The sequence below is a fragment of the Myxine glutinosa genome, chromosome 1, assembly GCF_964187855.1.
Source record: "Myxine glutinosa chromosome 1, kmMyxGlut1.1, whole genome shotgun sequence".
Classification (NCBI taxonomy): Eukaryota; Metazoa; Chordata; class Myxini; order Myxiniformes; family Myxinidae; genus Myxine; species Myxine glutinosa.
In genome coordinates this window covers 183,665,233-183,691,666 of record NC_136261.1, presented here as the reverse complement: position 1 = coordinate 183,691,666, position 26,434 = coordinate 183,665,233, and the positions used below count along the sequence as shown (strand labels likewise).

The following is a 26,434-nucleotide window of genomic DNA, read 5'->3' as shown; positions in this document are numbered from 1 at the left end:
GTGAGCCGCCACCTTCACTACCTGCTGAGACCGAGCGGATTGGGAATGTCTCAGCCCCAAGCTCCTCTTTACCAATGCAAGATCTAAATCATGACACTGGTGCGTCAACTGAGCCAGTGAACATCTCCCTGCAGGAGGGTGAAGCCGAGATTTCAGCTCCTGCTGAATGTCCCGGGTACCAGAGTGAGGATGACTCTACCATAGAACATTCCAGCAAATCTTTGGACTTGGCTGGAATCAAAATGGTGACTGTGCAGACTGATATATGTGACCCGGGTGGAGCTGTTTCTGATTTGTCAGATTCAGAGGATGAAGTTGAGATGACTGAGTTGTCTCAATCTTCATCAGATCAGTCATCCATAGCCCCTCAACTTGTTATTTCTTTTCTGAATGACACCTACCGACACCGAAATGTGATTGTAAAAGATCATTTTCCTGATTTAATTTCATTCATCCAGGCTGCAAAGGACATAATTAGGAGGCCGGATGAATTTCATTTGACAAGGTCGCTGTTTCATCGGCTTAGAAAGGCTGTTACAAAAGCAGGGAGCGAGATTTCCCAGCAACCGCTCACGCCTTTTGATAATCCATGAAAAAAATCACCTTTGGAACCTTAAATATGAATGGCGGAGGTGCAAGCCAAAACCGCCAGGTTCAGGTGAAAAGTTTATTTGAGCGCAAGAAAATTGATGTACTCTTACTCCAGGAAACCCATATAATTCAAAATGGGGAGTACGACTGGTGTCGCCTCTTTAAAGGACAATGTTTTTTTAGTAACATGTCTTCTTCTTCTGCTGGTGTAGCCTTTTTACTCAGACCAGGCCTAGTAACTGAGTCATGCCTCTTCCAGGAGGTGATTAAAGGCCGGTTTATTTCATTGGAACTGGTCATTAATAATTTTCGGTTTACACTATTCAACGTTTATGCACCAAGTGAGAGTGTGGAACGAAGAGCTTTCTTTTCATCTTTAATTCGACACATGCAGTCGATAGATCTCAATAATTGTATTTGCATGGGGGGTGACTTTAATTGCACCTTTAAACCCAGTATAGACCGAAATACAGCAGAACCTCATCCCGAAGGTAGTACTGATTTGTTAAATTATTTTTCGGCAGTGGGTGTGCTAGATGCATGGAGACTGCATTACCCCAACAAATCTGAGTATACATGGGGACGATGTGCCAATGGGAGAATGACCTTCGCTAGACTTGACCGTTGGTACATAAACTCACAGTTCAGGAATGCGGTTATCTCTCCAAATCATTTTCCATCTTTGTTTTCTGATCATCATTTAGTTACCATGGGCCTCTTTTTCCCTCAACCCTTACGCAAAAGTGCATACTGGAAATTCAATACCAGTCTTCTCGAAGATGCTTTGTTTAAAGACGCCTTCCGTGCTTTTTGGGTCATCCAACTTTCAAGAAAGCCCTCTTTCTCTTCTTTAGCATTATGGTGGGATAACAAAAAAGCTCAGATTAGAGTGTTTTGTCAGCAGTTTGTTTCAAATGGAACTGACGTAAAAAATATAACAATGGCTTGTTTAGAAGCTGATATTATATGGTTAGAGTGTAAACTGGCTAAAGATAATATCAGAAGAGACCACAGGATATTGGTTGAAAAGAAGGCTCAACTGAGAGAGCTGATTCAGGAGAAAGCAGCAGGCCTGTTAATTAGATTAAGAATAAACAATTTAAAGGTATCAGACACCCCAAGTAAATCTTTCTTCCAAATGGATTTTGTAAATAAGTCACCCAAAACCCTTTTCTCTGTACAAGACTTTAGGGGAAACATGGTTGCCAACCCTGGAGATGTGAGGTTGTGCATTAGAGAGTTTTTTTCAAAAGTCTATGCAAAACAAAATGTTTGTGAGCAAACCATGGAATTTTTAACTTCTCACCTTTCATCCCTAACTGAGCCTCAGTGCCTGGGCCTGGATTCAACAATTACTTTGCCTGAGCTAACGCAGGCCCTAAGTGAAATGGACTCGGGGAAAGCTCCTGGGATTGACGGCCTACCGGCAGAATTTTTCTTGGCTTTTTGGGACCTTTTGGGCCCTGAATTATTGAATGTCCTGGAATCATCCTTGGTGCTTGGAGAACTCCCACTAAGCTTCAGAAGAGTAGTGGTGTTGCTGATTCCAAAGACTGGGGATCTACGACAGATAAAGAATTGGCGGCCGGTCTCGTTATTATGTACGGACTACAAAATATTGTCAAAAGTGTTGGCCAGTCGGTTGAAGACGGTAATCGGTGATCTAGTCCACCATGATCAGAGTTACTGCATCCCAAACAGATCTATTTATGATAATATTTTTTTGATTAGAGATTTAATGGAATGTGATTGCTTGGAAAAAGATTTTGGGATAATATTCCTGGATTTGGAAAGGGCTTTTGACAGTGTGGATCATGTTTTTTTGTATCGGGTGCTAGAAGCATGTGGCTTTGGTGTCAATTTTAGGGCCTACGTGACTTTGTTGTACAACAATATATTTAGTTTATTTAAAATAAATAACGAACTCAGCTCTCCGGTACAGGTTCAAAGAGGGGTGAGACAAGGATGCCCGGTTTCTGGGTTGTTATTTTCCTTGGTAATGGAATCACTCCTAATTTTATTTAGGAAAAATATTTCAGGAGTGACTGTATCTCCTGGGAGTCCTTCAGTAGTTGTATCGGCTTATGCAGATGATGTCTGTGTGGTTGTTAAGAAGGAGAGTGATATCCCAGCACTTGTTGAATGTTTAAATCTTTTTTGCCTCGCTTCTTCTTTGAAGTGTAACTGGGACAAGAGTAAGGCCTTATGGATTCCCTGTCTCAAGAACATTCCACCTGGAAGAGTGCTGGTACCACCTGTGCATCTACCAACAAAGTTAAAATGGGTGGAAGACGGAGTCAAATACCTTGGGGTTTTCCTGGGATCTCCACATTACGTCCTCAAAAATTGGGACGGGATTGTTGAGCATGTCAAAAAAAGACTGGGACTGTGGAAACGAGCTCTGCCCCACCTTTCCTACAAAGGCAGGGTTCTAGTGGTGAATAATTTGGTGGCTTCTTCCCTGTGGCATAGGTTTATCTGTCTTCAGCCGCCAGAGGCACTACTAAAGGCAGTGCAGAGGCTACTCGTGGATTTTTTTTGGAGTGGTCACCATTGGTTACTACCAAATGTCATATGTAGCCCCTTGTCTGAAGGTGGCCAGGGACTGATCGACATAAAAAGTCGTATCATGGCTTTTCGGCTGTGTACCATACAGCAGTTGCTGTACAAGGAACGACTGCCAAGCCGACTTCTGGCCTATCACGTGCTGCGAAAAGCAAGCGGGCTCGGATATGGCCTTGAACTTTTCTTAGTCCAACTCCAACATGTCGACACATCTCATCTACCATCATTCTATCAGAGCCTTCTGAATGCCTGGCAAAGCCTTTCGACTAGTCGCCAGCAAGAAACCTATGCTACAAGCATGTTTGTGGAAGAACCCCTTTTTTACAACCTACTGTTTCCTGCAATTCCAAGAAGCCGAGACTTTTATCAACACTTTATTACAGCGGGCATAATCAAAGTGTTGGACCTCCGCCATGATTCTGGTTGGGGGTGGAAGACGGTGCAAGAGATAGCCGATATGACTGGAATATGGTCAAACAGAATAATCGGAAGAATACTAAAGGGAATAGTAAAGAAAAGCTTCCAACTTGGACTAAGATGGACCCAGGAAGTTTTGGTGACATCCAATGACTGGCATTTTCCTGGTTTATTGGTACAGCCTAGTCACGGAGACTTGCCCCAAATTAGTGAGGGACAAAACATTTTTCAGAAATGCAGTAGTAAAGACCTGTATCGGTTATGCACTGCAGTTCTGCTTGGGAACTCACCGTTAAATGGAGTGGCCAGGTGGAAAGGGCTAATGCCGGAAGGACTCCCATCTGAGCCTGCATGGGAATCAGTATACAGTAAGCTGGTAAGCAAAAGGACAGGTGATCTCCAGTGGCGAATGATACACTGGATCATTCCATCTAATAAATTAGTGAGTCATTTCGCGCCCATATCTACGTGTTGCCCATTCTGTGTTTACACAGAGGATGTGTTCCATGCGTACGTTGATTGTGCAAGGCTTGTGCCTTTATTTCAATGGCTGAACTACATGGCTGGAAAAATGAAGATCACTTTTTCTCTGCGATCATTTATTTTTGGTTTCAATGATATGAAAGAACATGTACATATGTTGTTTTTGTTTTTAGTGGCCACGGCGAAAATGGCAATTTATTTATCGAGGAAGGAAAAACTGAAAGGAAAGCTGATTGGGCAATGTGATGTCTTGTTCTTTTTTAATGCCTTGATATCTGCAAGACTCAAACTTGAATTTTGTGATTCTGGAAGAAAGAAATGTATTGATGAGTTTATGAACTGTTGTGGAAAACCAATCAGGTCCACACAACTTTAGTCCAATGGTTGGTTTAATTGCATTTAGATCATCACATCATTCCTGTAAAGTAGAAATACACAATAAGTATATGATGCGACATCTCATGGGTCCAGTCATATCATTCAATGCAAGCAAGCTAGATATTCTATACAGGCGTACCGTTAGCGAGGCTACCGATGTAACATGTCACAAGGGAGAAGTCTCGGAGCACCGTCGCAGCAGCGGGTCTTATAGTCACGCCCCTAGCGGTGACAATGAGCAGCGAGCATCACCCCGGGTTCAGTACGAATACGATTTCACTACATTCTCCCCCTGTCAGAATTATACGGCCGCGTGGCTAAAAGCGAGTGAGCGTCAGCACGAATAGGGTGCGGAGTATCAGTCGACCCAACCGTATCGGGCCGGGCGGCGAATTTCTCTGCCAGCACGCGTCCGAAATTCCCCGGGTACGGCATCACGTATCCCTGTGTCCCCGGCGTCAGAGGCGCCAACAGGGTCGGGTGACGAAGGGGGTAACTCCAAGTCGTCGGGCCCGGGTAGTCTCGACGAGGGGAGGGTCGGTGGACTGTCGGCGATGGGAGCGTCGGGAGAGGCCATAGTCTCATAGATGGGTTCGATCGGTTCGTCCGATTCCCTACTTAGGTCGTCGACCCCGCAAGGGGCAAGGTGACGAACGGAGACAGTAGTCTCACGGCCATCAGACGTCATCACACGAGCATGCTCAGGATTAGCCTGGAGAATCTGCACTTTGTCCACTAGGGGGTCGTACTTGCTCGCGCGAACCGCCCGTTTAAGGTAGGCCGGCCCGGGCCCAGCGAGCCAACTGGGCAAAGACCGTATACACCCCGAGCTCCTCGGGTGGTGGAAAAGTCGCTCGTGGGGAGTTTGGTTGGTTGCCGTACTCAGGAGAGCCCTGATCGAGTTCAACGCCGCAGGTAGCGACCAAGCCCATTTATCGAGGCCCCGGCCGAGGGTCCGGAGGTGGAGCATGACGGCCCTCCAGATAATCCCGTTGAAGCGTTCGATCTGCCCATTAGCCTGAGGTCTGTACGGCGTGGTGTAACTAGACGCAATGTTATTTTGGAGCAGATAGCCGCGCACCTCCTGAGACAAGAAGACCGCACCCCGGTCGGTATGGACATAGGCCGGGTAACCGAACATTGAGAACAAGTTCTGTAAGCATCGCATCACCGTGGCAGCAGTCATGTCCGCGCACGTATAAGCAAAGGGGAATCGCGAGTACTCATCAACGATAGTGAGCAGATAGCGAGAGCCGCTCGACACCGGCAATGGGCCCTTGAAATCCATCGCCAAGCGTTCCCACGGGCGTGTAGCCTTCACCAGAGTCCCCATGGGAGGGTTATAGAAACGCGGTTTGATTTCCGCGCAGATAGCGCAGTCGCGACAGATACGGCGGATATCGTCAATCGAGTAAGAGAGATTCCCACTCCGCACGAAATGAGCGAAACGCGTTACGCCGGGATGGCCCGCAGTGGCATGCAGCACCCGTAGGCCCTCCAAAGAGGTGATTCCAGCACATGTAGCCGGTCGTGATAAGGCATCGGCGGCCTGGTTATCCTTCCCCGGGCGATATTTGATGGTGTAACAGAAGTCGGCGAGTTCGATACGCCAGCGAGTGATTTTCTCGTTCTTAATGCGCTGGGCGTGTAAGGTGTCGTACATGAACGCAACGCTTTGCTGGTCCGTGATGATTTGGAAGCTCCGCCTGAGTAGGTACGGGCCCCATCGCCGAATAGACTCGACGATCGCATACGCTTCCTTTTCAACGGACGAGTGCCTCCGCTCAGCGGTGGTAAGAGTCCGTGAAAAGAAAGCCACGGGACGTCCCCCTTGGGAGAGGGTCGCCGCGATGGCCTGATCCGAGGCGTCACTTTCGAGGACGAACGAGCCGCTCTCGTCGATGGTCGCCACGGCAGCTCGGGCGATGTCGGTCTTAAGGCCTTCAAAGGCCGTCATTGCGGCCGAACTCAGGGGAAAGGTGTCGCAGGCCACAAGGGGGCGAAGTTTCGCGGGGAAACTTTGCACCCATTTGGAGTAATGGGCGAACAGCCCAAGGACGCGCTTCAGAGACGCCCGATCGCAGGGAGGGGCCATGTCGAGCAAAGGTCGCAGACGCTCCTTATCCGGAGCGACAGAGCCATGGGTCACGGTGTACCCCAGAAGATCTATCGTGCGTAGGGAGTATCGGCACTTATCCTCGTTCATAGTTAAGTGATACCGCTGCGCGACCTCAAGGAAGCGCTTCAGATTAGCATCATGGTGCCCTTGGTCATATCCACAAATCGTAAGATTATCGAGGTAGACGAAAACATCGGTTAAGTGCTCCCGCGCAACGAGGTCATCCATGGCTCTCTGGAAACAAGCGACCCCGTTCGTTACCCCAAAAGGCAATCGCGTAAATTGGTACAACCGCTGCCCCGACTCGAAAGCGGTATAGATACGATCCGCCCTAGAGATAGGGATCTGGTGGTACGCACTACGGAGATCGAGAGTGCTATAGATCGAATACTGGGACACCTGTTGCACTAGCGCGTCCATCCCCGGAAGGGGGTAGGCATCCAGCTGTGTAAAACGGTTAATCGTTTGGGAATAGTCGATTACCATGCGTCTGCGATGGGCCTCGCTGCGCACCACCAAGACCTGGGCGCGCCACGGCGACCTACTAGGCTCTATGATGCCGTCTTTCAAGAGCTGAGCCATTTCGTCCGCAATGAATTGCATGTCAGCGCGAGAGTAGCGTCGTGATTTTACCGCGACAGGGGTGCAGTCGGAGGTTAGATTGGGGAACAGCGAAAGCGGCTGGACGTCCATTTGCACTAGGGCGCACACCGCTAGCGCGTCGTCCGCCCCCACAACAAGAGTGTCAGGCCCACCAAACTCCATTACCAGACGTCCATGCAGCTTAAGAAAATCGTGTCCTAACAGAATATCAGCACATAATGCGGGTAAAACCATAAGGTGTACATCAGGGAAAACCCGTCCCTTTAGCACGAGTTTTAATCGGCATTCCCCCTTCGTGCTGAGCCGAAGCCCCTGGGAAGCCATGACGATCCGTCTCGTAGACCGCCAGATCCGCCATCCATGCCTGAGCACAAGTCGCTGGTCGATAAAACTATCCGTAGAACCTGTATCCACCAAGGCCTGAACACAATGGCCTTCAACCATAAGGGGAATAAGGGCTTGAGCCAGGCCAGACGAGGCTGCTGGGAGCGGGACTGAGCCCCCCGAATGGGTCGGACCAGCCTCGCGGGTGGATCCTACGCCAGCAGCAGTTTTGCGGTCGCGGCCGGAGTCTGCGTTGACCATGGGGAATCCATTATCGTCATCAGAGGGCTTTCCCCAGCATTCCGGTGTTTCGCGATTCAAAATCTGACAATTCTGACGAGAAAAGGCCTCCGTAGTATTTGACATCGCCTTTTGACACTTTTGGCAGAAAAAGGCTTCCGTAGTATCCGAAATCGCCTTTTGACATTTTTGGCCGGAAAAGGCTTCCGTAGTATTCGAAATCGCCTTTTGACATTTATGGCCGCTTTGACAAAAGGCTTCCGTAGTATTCGAAATCGCCTTTTGACATTTTTGGCCGCTTTGAAAAAAGGCCTCCGTAGTATTTGAAAGCTCCCTTAACTCCATTGTCGGGGCGTGGGCCGCTGTTAGTTCGTGGACGACTCGAGGAGTACGAGGGGCTTGGCGAGGTTTCAAAGCCCCTTGCGTGGCCCGGAGTTTGGCCAAGGACACGGCCTTTGTGCCCGATGGAGAAGGAGACGGTGGTGGCTGTCCGGTGACGCCCGCCAAGGACGTCTGAGCGCCCAGGGGGCCGCAGAGAGGGGCCCTCCCCTTCGAAGTCGGGTAAGGCGCCGGGTGTCGGGCTTGGCTTGCGGGCTCCGCTATTAGCCCATTCAAGGTCGCTGCGCCCGCGCGACCGCGACTGCGCGAGTCAATGTGCCGCGAGCCGCGTGCCGTTTTCCTGCACACTTTTGCGTAATGTCCCTTTAGCGAGCACAAATGGCATATAGCGTCACGTGCCGGACACACAACTCGGGCATGACGAGGCCCTCCACAGAAAAAGCATGCGGCCCCGCGCAAGGCCTTGGGTCTGCTGGTCATAACGGCAGCCGTTAGGGCTGGGTCATCCTCCGGAGCATCCCGGAGTTCAGCGAGCGGATCCGCGTCCTCGGCGGTGGCACTCTCCGGCCGGGCGTGTAGTGTGGTGCCCGCCAAAAGGCGCGTGCGGTCGTAGGTGTGCGATTGCATCCGCGCTTCGGTGTATACTGTCGCTTGCTCGAGTGCCGTAGCGAAGGTCAGGTCGGTCTTCTCCAAGAGTTTCAGCCTTAGTTCCTGGGAGGAGACCCCAGCAATGAAGGCATCTAAAAGACGATCATCCTGAGCCTGCACGGGAGTCCGTGGCTCCCTGACGCTGTCCAGCAAAAGCTGCCGGAGCTCCTGGGCATAGTGGTCCATCGCCTCGTTGGGTTGCTGACGTCGCGTTTGCAACAAATAGCGTGCGTACACCGGGCTTTTCTCCTTTATGTATAGCCGTTTAAGCTCGGCGATGGAGAGGTCGTACGTCGCGCATTGAGCGATAGCGTTGTACACCCGGTAGTCGATTTTTGCGTGGAGAGTGGGTAGCTTCGTGGCAGCCGTCGGTGCAGTCTCAGGCTCATCAAAAAGATTCTGCAATTGTCGGAGCCAGTGCTTCAGCTGCAAGCCTCCATCCGCGGCTTGCGGATCGGCGCTGAAGATGGACACCGTCAGCGTCTTGTTGCCAGCCATGGATCTTAAATGCAATTAAGTGTTGTGGAAAACCAATCAGGTCCACACAACTTTAGTCCAATGGTTGGTTTAATTGCATTTAGATCATCACATCATTCCTGTAAAGTAGAAATACACAATAAGTATATGATGCGACATCTCATGGGTCCAGTCATATCATTCAATGCAAGCAAGCTAGATATTCTATACAGGCGTACCGTTAGCGAGGCTACCGATGTAACATGTCACAAGGGAGAAGTCTCGGAGCACCGTCGCAGCAGCGGGTCTTATAGTCACGCCCCTAGCGGTGACAACGAGCAGCGAGCATCACCCCGGGTTCAGTACGAATACGATTTCACTACATGAACATCTGGTGTTTTGATGGGATCTGCATGGTGCAGGAGAATGAATTATTGATATATTTGTAGGTTTGTTGGGATTGAATCAGTGTGTGGTCGGTTTTTCTGTTGTTGTTTTTATTTTCTAGTTCATTGTACTGTTTTGATTTCCTGTCATTATCTCTTTTTCTTTTCTGTATTTTTGATTATTGTGCCTGTATTGAATAGTATCTTCACCGACTGGCTTGTATTTTTATATTTTTGTAATAAAAAGTCTAAAAAGTCTCTCTCTCTCTCTCTCTCTCTCTCTCTCTCTCTCTCTCTCTCTCTCTCTCTCTCTCTCTCTCTCTCTCTCTCCTTCTCTCTTTCTTTCCTCTCTACCCTCTTTAATGGTCTTCTCTTCTCCACTCACTCATACTATGAGTATTCAACATCTTACATCTTACGTATACTCGTCTCTACTCTACTACACTCTATACAATTTTCATGTTGTCAATTTGGTCCTGCTGATGTGAATGTGAACTTCAGAAAATCCATATGACTACTGTGCATGTCCATTCACCCATTAGGTTGGTGTTGCACCAATGCTCTCTTTCTCTTTCACATGCTCAATCTATCATCACTGTCAATTTTTCGTAATCTTTTGCTTGCTCTCTTACTCAGATTCTGATTTGCTATGTTAATATCTATATGCCTTGCTATCCGAGGAGTTCCTATGTTTATATATACTAGGGCATGCCCGTACTATATATATGCCCGTACTATATATATATCTAAAATTATATCCCCCCCCTCTATTTACATGAAATGGTTTGGTCCATTCGCAACGCCAAAGCGAACGGCGAACGGCTTGCGAGTACGGTGACAATCCCCCCCCCCTCTATTTACATCAAATGGTTTGGTCCATTCGCAACGACCACAGAACCCCCCCCTCTATTTACATGAAATGGTTTGGTCCATTCGCAACGCCAAAGCGAACGGCGAACGGCTAAATCGCCATAGCTCGGTAAGTACTTGTCCGATTAATATGAAACCTTGAAAAGGCACATCCTCGGGTCCCCAGCAATATACCTGGCAAGTTTAAAGTATATCGGACCCGTGGTTGTCGAGAAACAGCGGTCACAGACAAACATACACACATACACACATACACACATACACACATACACACATACACACATACACACAGAGATTAATGGAATTATAGATATATATATATATATATATATATATATATATATATATATTGTCGTGCAACTACGATGAACATCAAAGTTGCGGATAGGCCTGAACGGATTTATTCGGAGGCAACAACCAATACGGATTTTACTATGGTCGCGCGGGAGGAAGAAGGGAAATGGAGGCTGGGTAAGCGCTTAACTGTGGACGGCGATCGAACTCCAACGGACACGGGTGTAACAGGGAATAGAAAATAATACAAGGGTTTATTAAATAAAAGCAAGACAGGAAAAAGCACGCGCCGGTAAATCTAATATCCTAAATCGGGACGTCCCCACACGACTGATAGCAAACACAAAACGAGGGAGATGAATTACGAAAAGAACACGTCATTCAAAATGTACGCGGATGCGGCTTATCTGGTCTATCGTCGTCTTTGTGGCTGCCGTTCAACACCGCTCCTTTCGGCCCGATTGCACACCACGAGGTCCCTCGCTCCAAGTCCCACATGGCCGGGCACCACGCACCAAAAGCACCACGCGTCGTCGATCTCCAACGCGAGCACAAACTCCAGAACCAAGAGGAATGGTGAAAAGGGGGGAGAGCGCAAGTGCGACTGCGCGCTATGGCCAAGTCTGAGTTCGCTCTCTCTAGACTCTTCTGAACTGAACTGCACTGCGGGACTGCTCAACTCAACTCCCTCAACTCGCCTGGCAGCCAACTCAACTCAACTGTACTCGACTCTGTTCAGGGCACCTCCGAACTGCACTCGAACTCTTGACTCAAGTCAGGGCTCTGCTCTCCTCTCAACTCACACCGGGACTGCCGAAAATGGCGTCCTGCCCTCGATAATATCTCCGGCCGATGACGTCACATTGGCGCACCCCTCAGCCTATCAGAGCCTCCCCCGGCTCGCCGGCTCGCCCAGAGGCATGCCCACTGCATCACTGCCGCTCTCTCTACTCCTGCCTCTTCTTCATAGCACGTGCTATCCGAGATTGGTAGGCCTTGCGGAGGTGTAAATGGTGGCGGTCGATTGTGGCGGTGTTCCAGCCCGATTTCCCGTCTATTCTCTTCCAAAGTCATGTCAAAGGGGAGGAATCATTTAATGTTGCGCTAGGGACCTAACTAACTGTTTATGTGGTTTGCAGTGCCATAATGGACAAGGGTTTGATGACCAGGTAAGACTCACAGGGGCGTTATCTTTTAATCCCTATCTAACTATCACACGAATCTCCTGGTAGATCCACAATTATACATCTTACCCCGACAAACGCCTAAACATGAAGAACTTATTACAGCTAGATTCCCTATATCGACAGTCGAATACCTATCTATTGTCGGGGAAGTGTTGTGAGACTCAAGACTCCAATGATGTCACAGGTTTACAAAAGATCACAACTTTATTAACTGGTTGTTCACTTCATTCCAATACCAAATAACTACCGTTTAACTCAATGGACCAGGTAACTCTATCCGCATAGTCCCTCTTTCGTGGCTGCAGCGCCGTACTCGTGGTACGCGTTCATTCCGTCGGGCAGGGCTTCTGAGGATGAGTGCTCCTGAGTGAAGGAGATGTTCACTCTTTTATGGGCACCGCAGTATTAATCCTTCCTCCGCTAATCCTAATCCGTTCTCCGCAAACGTTACTCGGTCGCCTCACTGGCACCAGCTCGCTCCCCTCCTGCTGCGAGTTCCATTTACCAAACAATAGGGGGGTGCTCCAGCCTGGGGCTGTGACCAGGTGGACAAGAGATTACCATGTTCGTGCACATTCCTGACATTCATTTACGAAATCGTCTATCTGCTTCGTTACCAGTCCCAATCAATGAGTTACCAGTCCCAATCAATGAGTTACATTTCCACAATTCCCTCATCTTTTTGTTTTTGTTTATATTAACCATTAATCTAAACATCAATATAAGTAAACAATCAATCACTGCAAGTAAACATCATTACAAGTATAAGTAAATAATCAATATCTACAAGTAAATATCAATACAAGTATTCAAACCATAACTTTGGTAATCAAATTCCCTTAGGCATACACCGTCATCCTGCAAGAATCACAAAACATTTCGTTGGTCATTGACTCCTTCCATATTGGTCAATCTATTGCATTTGCATCACAAATATCTTTTCAAAACAACACTTCACCATCACCAAGATACAACAATTTCACTTCATTTTCAAGTTTTGTAAAGCATCTGCACCATCTGGCAAAAACGTTTGCCTCCACACAAATGTTGACTTTGTTTGAAAGGAAGGGCTGATCACTTGTGTTTGAATCCAGGTATGAAACATTTTCTCCTAATGTCTTCATAGCACCTGCACTACTTCGTGTAGGATTTCGCTGTTGTGGTAACATTGCGGAGTCATAGACTGACCCTGCTCTCCATGTAGCATTCTTGCCACTTTTTTTGCTGTAAACCATAGTAATTCCTGAACAAGGCCTTCACCCAGTTGTAGTCGACTTGCCTCCTCCCTCATTGTGAGTGGGCAGCAAGTATTGGTGTGACGTTGATTGGCCAGCAAGATGTGGAACAGGGATGCCGGATGCATGGTGTTCAGGTCATCCATGGTCCATACCAGGAGTGGCCCGCAGAATCGTGCACAGCTGTTGTGAAAAGGCACAGCCATTGGTTTGCAGCTCCATGCTGGCTCCCCGGAAGTTGGTGAAGTAATAACATATGTTCCCGCATTTCACAGAGGTTGCAGGTAAGGTGTCATTGTCCTGCAACTTCTGATGTGATGAATGTTCCAAGCCTTCGAACAAGAGTAAGTGATCGCCTTTCTTTCATATGTTGCAGTGTGATCCAGGCAAATGGTCACATAAATTTCCTTGGTGAAGGTAAGCATCCATCTCCAAGTTACACGGGAGAATGTCTTCATCATTCTTTGAGAAAGAGGGTGTATGCCACGTTTAACTTCATTTTTTAGCCACAAATTTTCTTTCTCGAACTTCTTCCCAATTCCGTTAGCACCCCCTTCAAATGTGATCTCGTCTTATCCTTATGCTCAGTCACATCTGAATCTGCTTTCCACACACACTGAATCAGATAGGGTACATCTTACCATGAAATCAGCATAATCATGTATATCTTCCGACAGTTTCACATTCAACAATTTGTTGTTTTTCCTTAACACAAAAAAGTTATATTCATTTATATGCGTCACACAAATAATATTCAATCAGGTATGTATTTCACTACTAAACTAAGAATAGCATCCACAATTGCTTTCAGGTTAATATAGTTCAAAAATTAACTCATGCAGGTATTTTAGCACTACTCTAAGAAAATAAATTGTATATGATTACAATCACAAACGGGAATATCTAATTCCCAACAACAATTTTCCAAAACCAACAAATTAAGCATAATGTATTATTACCATAATTCCTCTCCACTTTTTCTTTTCCCTTTTTTTTTTCCTAAGTGTGTCACTCGTGGTGATATGAGTTCACTGATATTGTAATTGACACAACTCATAACATTGTCATTATGCCATTATCTTAATTCTACTGTATTCATTTGCAACATCACTTGATTTAATCTTTTAATCTCAGTATTTATGTCGCCATAAAAGTCTTCCTTTTCTGGTTCCACATTTCTTTCCTCATTTGTCACTTCATGCGTTATCATCGTGTTGTTGGTTACCTTATTCAAACACACCGTCACTAAGGCTTTCAAGCAAGCCACCACTAAAACAATTGCCAATATAACTACTAAACCAACAAACAAATATTGGAGTATCTTAGCTACCACCCCTCCAAATGTGTTTCCCAACCATGCAAAGGCACCCCCTTTTATATAATCGTGGTATCTTGCTCCCTCTTGTCCCACCTGTAGCCATCTGTAAAACATGTGAGCTACCCCTTGTATATGTTCATACCTATAACATAATTATATGTCAATGACATTCAACATTGTATACCAAACTAACAAGCTTCCTAAAAGGTAAATAACGAAAATCCCTCAATATGTAACATAAATCAGATTATTTGTCTTACCCTGATCCCCCTATCTCCCGGGGTCGAACTAAATCCCCTAATCATGAGTGTAGTTGTGATACATTATCCCTCATGTTGCGCTAATATCAGTAGATAATGGTATGTCATGTAGGCAAATAAATGTCACTATCCCAAGTAGGAATATCACATGTTGAAAATGTAATGTTTATCAATGCAAGGGGTGTTAAAATGTAATTCAAATGAATGTATAGCACGACTATCATTTATCCGCCACTGAATGTTCTGCTGGGCTGCTAGGTGCAGCCTCATTTTCTGTGGGATCGTCCACCTTAGCCCCATGTGCTTGCTTGCAATGAGAGGCATGAATCCAACTTTCTATTTTGGGTCCATATTTGTTTCTATTCTTATCAATCTCCTATGGTTTATCAATTCGTTCCAAGATACCGCAACCAAAGGTTTTAACCAAGGCTCTACCAAACTATTTCCAATGTGAACAAAAAATGCCAGTGAAACAATGATTCGAGGAATTAACTTCAAGGGGTCAATAAATTTATTCTATAACCAGATCTAATTTTCCCATCCAATAGTTTGCCTTGCCACATGTCATATTATAACACTTTAATAAACCTTCGAAAAATGTTTCCCATCTCAACAAATTTCCTTTTTTACAAATAGCCATGTGTAACTTACGTATTTAACTACAATTTCCTCTCAATTTGTTTGGCCTAACTGGCCGCAAAAGTGGCTGCCAGCATGCAGTACCGTTTTTTATCTACCAAGGAAGTGCTCGTCCACACAAGACCTCTACCAAAATGTTGTTTGTAAAAACAAATCTGGGATTTCTGATTACATGGATGCACACTCTCAGGACATTTTCAGGCTGCTGTTAACAATCCACTACGATAAATTAATTCCTTTACCCACAATCAAATAATTAGTACAAATTGAGGATATTATCCCTATCACATTCTTTTATAGATTCATTATGTTGGATCTAATTTTTTCAATAATTTTCCACTGCTGTAAGGAAGAACAATAGCTCTCATAAGTCTTAGTAATATCGTACTTAATTTACCCAGCATCGAATAATTTATTTACTATCCTTTCTCATCTGTTAACCAGTGACTTTGTTTGAACTCCAGAACTGAAAACTCACAATAGTTCAAACCAGCAAAATTTTCTTTACTATTTTCCCATATCATCTATGCCTAAAACACATCCATACATACAGCACAATTTATATGCTGATAAAATTCAAGTTTATATATATATATAAATCCATGAGCAGAGTACTCTGGGAAGTCAGTGTAAGACCTCTCCAAAATTTGGCTAATTTTGTACTCCCACATTTTTATGAAGCTCATATCCATAAATAGCTTTGATTCTCATATAAATTCGATCACAATGGAATCCCAAGATTACTCCCAATTTTTACTATTAATGAATAGCTGCTCATAACTCAGCAAATCAAATCTTTATTCTCCATCTCCCTTGACAAAAGTGATGATTTTCATAATCAAATTATATTTCTATTTTTTTATTTTACGAATTCTCTCGATATGCGATCCCATCCCCATGGAACTATCTATTTTTCAGACAAGGCACACTGTCGGTGTCAACAATCTTGTAAGATTGATACACAAAAACAAAAACACTGACACACAAAATACCCACACACACATGCATTATGCGTATTTGTTTGCGTTGGAACCCTTATTTACAGATCCGGAAGGGTGTCAACTTTATTTCAATTTCTCAAAATTTGTCCTTCAATTTTATAAGCGCTAATACACAAATGGACCAAAAAGTTTATTCTTAGAAAACCCCTATGACGTCACATTGACATTACCCTTTCAGTTACCACAATAATTTATCCAAATTTGACTACCCACCCATTTGTATGTCAGTCGACCACTGACCTATCAATCGTGTGGAACAATAGTCCGAAATTCCCACCTGATCATGATGTGACTCTTGTCACTTGGTTTGCCAAAAAAATTGCAAAGCAATTGTTCCAAGCTTTGTAAATTTAAAATTTTGTGCCCAACATAAAAGATCCAATTTCGGCATTTGATCAATTAATTATCAATTTGCTTACAAGCAAAAGAAAAATGAATAATTCTTGCTCCGAAAACTTTTCAGACCCAAGAATCATCGACAGTTATTCATGTTTGGCCAGTAATCTAATTTGTTGAGGCCAATCGTCATTTGGGATTTGTCGCAATGAAGGCCTAATCATTGTCTGAGGTATCGGTCAGCACTGGTACCCTTGATCTTGGTTTACCCTATGAACTTGTCTTCCTTTTGGTATACGGACATCCTCTTTTCCAATGTCCCATCCGTCCACACTTGAAACACCGGTTTCTGTCGTTGCCTGGTCTGTGCACCTGTGCACTTGTATTGCTGGGCTGCATCTCTACATCCCTGAGTTGCCACTGCAATCTCTCGTTATCTCCTGAAACACGAAAAAATTCTCTGTACCGTCCTTTTTGGGGAGACAACTGGAAATCAGATGGGACAACTGTCACTTTCATTCCTAATTTCGAGGGCAGTTGTGCATTTGTCTCCTCCACTGTATCCTGTATCCTGTATCCTTTTTATTTTAAGTTCTAGATCCGTTATCCGTTCTTGCTGTTCCCGTTGTCTGGATTCACCATCCCAAAGATGGAATGCAAGCCAGTCTACCGTTAGATTCTGTCTCTTCCTGGCTTTCAATCTTTGTTCCAATCTTTCCAATCGACTTCACTCAAATGTACCATCTCTTGGAAACTCCTCATCATGTCCCTTTGTCCACAAATACCAATTCTCGACCTGCCTTATAGCTCCGGCACCATAACGGTCGTACATATGATGTGTACAAGTACCTTTTTGTGGAATCTCTGGTTGTCCTTGTGTATTCTTGCAGGCTCCATTTCCCATTCTGCCTTTTATCAAAGTAGCGTTGGATGTGTTGTAGTTTGTTCCTCTAAAGCTTCACTCGTACCTCCAGGAAGGATCTCTCCACCTGTTCAAACGGTGATTTCCAGAGAATCTCTCTCACCTGTGGCTTTTGCACAATCCAATCTCACAGATCAGTATTTGCAGATGAGCCAGAGGGTCAGTATGAAATGGGTGAATCCTCAGGTGTCCGCTCTGTTGAAGGGGAAATCACACAATGGTAACCGCACATATACATATATCTATATATAAACTCACCACCTTGCTCAATTTTCCAAGGTTGTCTTCACATTGATAATATCTCACAAAGATATCAAAGCTTCTTTCTTGAGACCGCATTTTCATCAATCAAACAATCAATATATTCAATTCAATTTATTCAGTTCAATTTATTCAGTTAAATTTATTCAATTAAATTTATTCAGTTCAATTCAATTATTCAATTTCAATTAATTTATCAATATTCATCAATAAATCAAATTAATCATTTTGGATGACTCCTTGCATAAGCCCTTTCCCCAATGATGTCAGGACAGGTCCATCCATTGACTGAGATCGAATCTCATCGGTCGTCACCTCTGGTTCATACCTCATGTCAATTGATGAATCACCGTCCTGTCCTAGGGTCATATCTGACATATTTCCCCATTTTGCCTGGTCTCCACAAATTTTCTTTGCAACCACTAAAGGCAACTCATCCTTCATTCGTGAGACAGCCAAAATGGATGGCAGATATTAAAGTTCATTGGGAAAAATATCTCATCATTTTTTCATTTAATAGTACCCAAAATCTCTTGGCAATATAAATTTCGTAAAACTCCTGAAATAAGACTGTAAAATTCCTTCAATCATGCTAAATTTTGAAACTCCATCGCTTGTAACACCCAATTTATCCCATAGGGCTTGAAAGTTCTTTCCCAAGTTCATGCAATCATTCTGCATTTGAACCCTATGATATCATTCATAATAATCATCATGATTTTATAGTCATGGTCCTATCATAATCATCTATTTAAAACGAACATTTCCTTTATCACCACAGCTATGTGGTATAATCAACAATATAATAAAACTGTACATAGCAACAGGCTACCTCATGGCCACTTAGTATACCTATTGACAATAAGTCATAACAATATCGAATAATCATTGAACAATTAAAAAATCGCTTCCACTGCTCCAGCCGCAGCATTCGTCATTTTGTCTGCTCATCCGCGTGACCAAAACGAAATAAAGGGAGCTCAACCATTACACAGCGCTTTTAATGGCGCATGCCATAGGAACTCAACGCAATTTCGACTCGGCCAGAAAAACGAGCAAATTTTGCAGGATGTTAACTGGAATTAGCCGTGAAAATATATACAAAATACACAAAAATACACACCCACAAAAATAAACAACAAAACCCAAACAAACCCAAGGTCGACCATCTTACACAGTAAATTACATCATTTCAGCATCGTATTGATTGCTGAAATATTCCAGGGTTTATACACACCTTAAAAGAGGTATGCGTGGTGTTGCCCCCTCCCACGTTTATTCCAGGGTTTATACACACCTTAAAAGAGGTATGCGTGGTGTTGCCCCCTCCCACTTTTAATTCCTCATTAAATTCCTCATTAAATTCCTCATTAAATTACTCATTAAATTACTCATTAAATTACTCATTAAATTACTCATTAAATTACTCATTAAATTACTCATTAAATTACTCATTAAATTAACTTACATAGTTTCAGCATTGTATTGATTGCTGAAATATTCCAGGGTTTATACACACCTTAAAAGAGGTATGCGTGGTGTTGCCCCCTCCCACGTTTATTCCAGGGTTTATACACACCTTAAAAGAGGTATGCGTGGTGTTGCCCCCTCCCACTTTTAATTAAATTACATCGTTTCAATTAAAAACATCGCTTCTACTGCTCCAGCCGCAGCATTCGTCACTTTGTCTGCTCATCCGCATGACCAAAACGAAATAAAGGGAGCTCAACCATTACACAGCGCTTTTAATGGCGCATGCCATAGGAACTCAACGCAATTTCGACTCGGCCAGAAAAACGAGCAAATTTTGCAGGATGTTAACTGGAATTAGCCGTGAAAATATATACAAAATACACAAAAATACACACCCACACAAATAAACAACATTTATTCCGTTCAACAGAACAAACATTTCCTATATCATGACATGCATGTCTTCAAAATTATATGACCAAGAGAAAAAGTAAAACTAATTAAAACTGCGGGCAGTGATGATCCGGGGACCATACCGCTCCATCCTGATTGGACGGGTGCATGCTAGAGTCGTTAACAACGACAGTCCAGATCCGATTGTTCAAAATTTCAACTCAATCGATCGAAAAATGAACGCAGGGATGCATTTTAAAGGTGCAGTGGCACTAACTGAGTTGCCACGAATATGGCCACGAAATTGCCAATATGGCCATCACAAAATATTTTCCTTAATCAATTGGCTCATAGCATAACCAATCTGCAAGTATTTCATCCGAAGATGTATCTCTGAGGAATTTTAATTAAATAAGTCATTTATAAATCAACGAGTTAATTTATTAAATGATTAATCAATAAATCAAAATTTTCCTTGACAGCCACATCACTTGGTCAGTGTCATGTCCAAATATCAGCTTCCTTACTCAAAAGGTGCCTGAGTTAATGTAATGTAATTACTGTAATAAGATTACTGCAATTACTGTAATGATTACTGTAATTACTGTAATTACCGGAACTGTAATTACTGTAATTACCTCAGGTAATTACTGTAATGTAATTACTGTAATGTAATAAGAAATGTAATTAATTAAATAAGTACTTCATTAATCGCTAATAATTAAATAACTCGTGAATTCTTATCCGATTTACTTAACATTTGAGTGTCCCCAAAACGTTGGAGCAAAACGTTGCAACAACGAAAGTGAAACGTTGTAGCGACGTTGTGGAAACGTCAGCAAAACCCAACATTTGAATGTTCCCAAAACGTTGGAGCAAAACGTTGCAACAACGAAAGTGAAACGTTGTGGCAACGTTGTGGAAACGTTAGCAAAACCCAACATTTGAATGTTCCCAAAACGTTCCCAAAAATGTTCTCTCTCTGTCTGTCTCTCCTTCTGTCTGTCTATGTCTCTCTCTGTCTGTCTCTCTCTCTCTGTCTCTCTCTCTGTCTATCTCTCTCTCTTTCTGTCTGTCTCTCTCTCTCTGTCTGTCTCTCTCTGTCTGTCTATCTCTCTCTCTCTGTCTGTCTATCTCTCTCTCTCTGTCTGTGGTTCTCTCTGTCTGTCTCTCTCTCTGTCTGTCTCTCTCTGTCTGTCTATCTCTCTCTCTGTCTGTGGTTCTCTCTGTCTGTCTCTCTTTCTGTCTGTCTATGTCTCTCTCTGTCTGTCTCTCTCTGTCTATCTCTCTCTGTCTGTCTCTCTCTCACTTTCTGTCTCTCTCTGTCTATCTCTCTCTGTCTGTCTGTCTGTCTCTCTCTATCTGTCTGAATATCATCTTTATCTCTGTCTGTCTCTATGTCTCTCTCTCTTTCTTTCTGTCTCTCTCTGTCTATCTCTCTCTGTCTGTCTGTCTGTCTCTCTCTATCTGTCTGAATATCATCTTTATCTCTGTCTGTCTCTATGTCTCTCTCTCTTTCTTTCTGTCTCTCTCTCTCTATCTCTCTCTGTCTCTCTCTATCTGTCTGAATATCATCTTTATCTCTGTCTGTCTCTATGTCTCTCTCTCTTTCTTTCTGTCTCTCTCTCTCTATCTCTCTCTGTCTGTCTGTCTGTCTCTCTCTATCTGTCTAAATATCATCTTTATCTCTGTCTGTCTCTATGTCTCTCTCTCTTTCTTTCTGTCTCTCTCTCTCTGTCTCTCTGTCTGTTTGTCTCTCTCTGTCTATCTATCTCTCTCTCTCTGTCTGTGGTTCTCTCTGTCTGTCTCTCTTTCTGTCTGTCTATATCTCTCTCTGTCTATCTCTCTCTGTCTGTCTCTCTCTCACTTTCTGTCTCTCTCTGTCTATCTCTCTCTGTCTGTCTGTCTGTCTCTCTCTATCTGTCTGAATATCAATATCATCTTTATCTATGTCTGTCTCTATGTCTCTCTCTCTTTCTTTCTGTCTCTCTCTCTCTCTGTCTCTCTGTCTGTTTGTCTCTCTCTGTCTATCTCTCTCTGTCTGTCTCTCTCTGTCTGTCTATCTCTCTGTCTGTCTATGTCTCTCTCTGTCTGTCTCTCTTTCTGTCTGTCTATGTCTCTCTCTGTCTGTCTCTCTCTGTCTATCTCTCTCTGTCTGTCTCTCTCTCACTTTCTGTCTCTCTCTGTCTATCTCTGTCTGTCTGTCTATCTCTCTCTGTCTGTCTGTCTGTCTCTCTCTATCTGTCTGAATATCATCTTTATCTCTGTCTGTCTCTATGTCTCTCTCTCTTTCTTTCTGTCTCTCTCTCTCTGTCTCTCTGTCTGTTTGTCTCTCTCTGTCTATCTCTCTCTGTCTGTCTCTCTCTCTCTGTCTTTCTCTCTCCCTGTCTATCTCTTTCTCTCTGTATTAATTTGTTCAACACTGCAAGTTACATGCATTCTCAAATCCATGATCGTGCTGAAAATATCGTGTACGACATTGGGTGGTTTGCCATTGCCTTCCCCAAAGCGCTTAATTATTGTCTTTCATTTAACCGTGAAGCATGTCTGAAAAGCTTACTCATTTTTATTTTATTTAAATCCCCCTAGCCATTCCAAAATATAAGCACATTGCAATGGGAGAAAATATAAAAGTGCATTTTTCCCATCCAATTTGACTGAGAAAAAATATCTGTATATAATACTTTCTTTGTCCGCCGCCTTAATCGCACACCTAGAGCGGGCAGCTCAGGGGTACGTCTTCAAGTGCTAAACACATGTACCAGCCTTGTACATTCCATGAATCCTGCACCAAATTTTCTCATACTCACTCAAATTAGATCCATTGCACATATCTGTTCATGAAATTTCACAAATGATCCCAAGTAATTAATATTGCAATGACCTCTAAACATTCCTAAATCATTCCACTTGTTCAAAGAACGTTCATTTCGCAAGAAAGAGCGGGGGCAAGAGACAGGTAGCCGAAATGGAAATGAGGGACAATGAGGGACAGTGAGGGAGTGTCGGTATGCAATTTTCATCCAATCGCCATCTTTCACAATAATTCTGGACCGGCATGAGATGGCGTTGTCTGTCATTAATTTATACGTTGAATCAAACGAGTTTTAGACATGGCGGGAAAACTGAAAAAAAATTATTTATTTATTAATTTAAAACGGGTGTACACGATTGTACACATGTACGGACCTTACCGAACCGGCAAACAAATCGCCTCATGGTGCACTTCATGAGCCGATTGGCCTGCAGACCAGAGTAAGGCTCTTAACACCCAGCGTATAACGTACGCATCCTCGCAAGCACACGAATAATAGAATCATTTAAAACGTTCCATCCGTGACTTTTACCTATATCGCGGCAAGCCCCACACACACATCCTCCACCATGTTCAGAATTAAACACAGGTTCGTATTTCATAATGGACCATCCCCAAGACGCCATGCTTACCTTGGCGACGTCCACTCGAAATCCAGCGCTGCCTCCAGATTGTCGTGGAAGTGTTTTTGAGACTCAAGACTCCAATGATGTCACAGGTTTACAAAAGATCACAACTTTATTAACTGGTTGTTCACTTCATTCCAATACCAAATAACTACCGTTTAACTCAATGGACCAGGTAACTCTATCCGCATAGTCCCTCTTTCGTGGCTGCAGCGCCGTACTCGTGGTACGCGTTCATTACGTCGGGCAGGGCTTCTGAGGATGAGTGCTCCTGAGTCAATGAGATGTTCACTCTTTTATGGGCACCGCAGTATTAATCCTTCCTCCGCTAATCCTAATCCGTTCTCCGCAAACGTTATTCGGTCACCTCACTGGCACCAGCTCGCTCCCCTCCTGCTGCGAGTTCCATTTACCAAACAATAGGGGGGTGCTCCAGCCTGGGGCTGTGACCAGGTGGACAAGAGATTACCATGTTCGTGCACATTCCTGACATTCATTTACGAAATCGTCTATCTGCTTCGTTACCAGTCCCAATCAATGAGTTACCAGTCCCAATCAATGAGTTACATTTCCACACTATACAGATCTACCTAGCTCTAGATTTTGCTCTACCCCCAGACATAACAGATTTTGCTCATTTTGCTCACAGACAGATTTTGCTCTAGATTTTGCTCACCCACACTTAAGCACACCAAGGTCCATTCAACAGCCATGCTCCACCAGGAGACCCACCCAGAAGACATGGTCCACACCCCTCGGACACCCATAGCACCACGTTGACCCTCAGACCACACAACTACATCCCCACAACCCCGCGTCCCAAATATCAACACAGTTGCCCCCGCAACCAGTTGAAAGCTGTCTTGCGACCCTATTAATTTCATCACAGCCTCCAACACTTTGGTCTAACACACCTGGATCAATAATGGCGTCACAAAACAGTGTCCACCATTTCTCTTCACAAAATTCACCCTTAAATTTGCATCTAATCCACAGATTACCCATGCGAAACATTCGTCACATTTTACTAACCTCAACAAAGAAAGATGCTTTGCCATACACATGCCAGCTGAGCATGGCCCATATGCTCGGCTCGCTACACATCTCCCGATTCATCAACCCCATGGCTCTCTTCCCAACCCGAGAGTCCATAAATCATAACGGAGCATCTGTGGAAGGTCACTCTCACCCTTTTGTTCCACAGATGCCCCAATGGTTGTCCGGCAGGCTGTCTCATTCCTGTCCATTCGGTTCGACCCGCGTCCATAGACCAACCACCATGCCAGGTCACCACATGCTGGTTGTCCCAAAGTCTCAGGGAGAGGGTGCCAGGTCGCATGCCCGGGTGGTCACTACATCAGGCCCAAGCTGGCCGTCCGCAGTGCCACCACCAAAGCGTGACCCACAACACCTCCCCCTAGTGGTCCTCAATAAATGCCAACCCAGGCTTGAGAGACCACCTCGGACCCCCATGGAGTTCTTAACCCCCACCAGGATCCGGTGGCCCTGCTGGCCCGAGCCACCAGCTCAGACGGCGCCCCGACGGACAAGGGATGCCACACTCCGCCAGACCCCCCGTGGGGCCCAGGTCCTACCTCGACACCCAAGGCTGGACCCCACGTCCAAATCTCGCCAGCACAGCCCCCCAGCTGGCTGGCATCCCCAAATTTACAAAGGGGCAACTATTCCCCGAGGCCATTCCCCCATGACCTCTCCATGTCCAAATCCCGCAGCCCGGGGACCAATCCCAACCATGGCTGCTCCAAATCAATTTCCCATTTTAATTTAATTTTAAATTTTCTTTTAGAAATTTTGTTTCCCATCCCAAACCGCAGCTGCAGGTAACAACTCCTATCACAAGTTGTTCTGCCCCTCCCTGCAGCTGGTCCAAATTCCCTACGGGAACCAAATCGTCAGAGGCTCGATCTCCCGATTCTCCAATGTCCGAATCCAGCCCGGAGTCAACACACTCCCCCAACTGGTTGTGCAATTTCGGAGCCTCCTGTTCCCAATTGTTGTGCACAGTGAAGGTCCCCACCGTCACCGCAACGACCTCCTCGGACCGACTCACCTCATCCCCCAGACTCCTTTGGGCCTGAACAAGCTCTACCTCCATGGGATTATCCCAGGTCCCCAGCCACTGAATCACATCATCCTCATCCTCATCATCATTATCACAAATCATTTCTGGCCCCGCCAGGCTTTGATCAATATCCCCAATAAATACCCGGTCCGGCTCCATTGCACGGACCCCCAAAAACTCTACCCCCTCTTGCTCCGCACCATCGCCCTGGTGCTGCACAATTCCAAATGCATCCCCCGGTTGGGGTGTTGTGACATCCACATGGTCCCGATAAACAACCAGGCCAGAATGTGGGAAACATTCCCCATTACAACTCTCACATTCCAAATTTCCTTCCCCATTCACCTGTGGGCACTCCCCGCTCACCTGTGGACACTCCACATTTACCTGCAGGCATTCCCCATCTACCTGTACACATTCCCCATCCAACTGTGGACATTCCCCATCCACCTGTACACATTCCCCATCTACCTGTACACCTGCTACAATTGCCATTCCCGGTGCAATTCCCAATTTGTCTTCCCCCCTTTCAGATTTAATTCCTGCCACCTTTGGCTTCTCCTGTGCCCCGGCGGCACCATTCGTTCGTCCTTCCTTCAATTTACTCGTTTGTTCCTTCAAACTGTCACTCATTCCCTTCATTCCATCCCTACATTCATTCCCCTGCGACTCCATTTTGCTTTCCATTTCTCCCATCTCCTTACTCATTCTGTTTTCCAGCCCATCAATTTTATTACTCTGAGCATCCATTTTATTTTCCAACCAACTTTTCATTTCTCCCATATCATTACTCATTCCCTCCATTTTATTTTCCAACCTACTTTTCATTTCTCCCATATCATTTTTTATGTTATTTTCCATCTGCTCACTGTTCTCCCTCATTTCCCTAAATAATCGATCCCACATAGTTCCGGCATCGGGGCCGCTCCTGCTGCTCCCAACTCCCCAGTAGGGGAGGCGGGTAAGTTGGTGCTTGGGATGGGGGAGGTTCCAAGGCTCACCTCTACTTCCTCTATTTCCGGCTCACTCCCTAAGCTGACGGAAGCCTCACTGCGTACTTCCATTTCGTCAATCTCCGACATCCGCCTTCCCGAAGATTGTTTCCCACGTGCGTATTTATTTTAATTCTAGAAAAACACACTTTAAATTTGTCGACGACGCGATATGGCGTT

General features: G+C 44.9%; 1 protein-coding gene across 1 annotated transcript in view; it reads left to right on the top strand.

The window, feature by feature from the left end:
* The window catches only part of LOC137432858 (neuronal PAS domain-containing protein 3-like), a 330,034-nt gene that overhangs the window by 116,111 nt on the left and 187,489 nt on the right, over nucleotides 1-26,434 (top strand). The gene's annotated exons all lie outside the window — the stretch shown is intronic.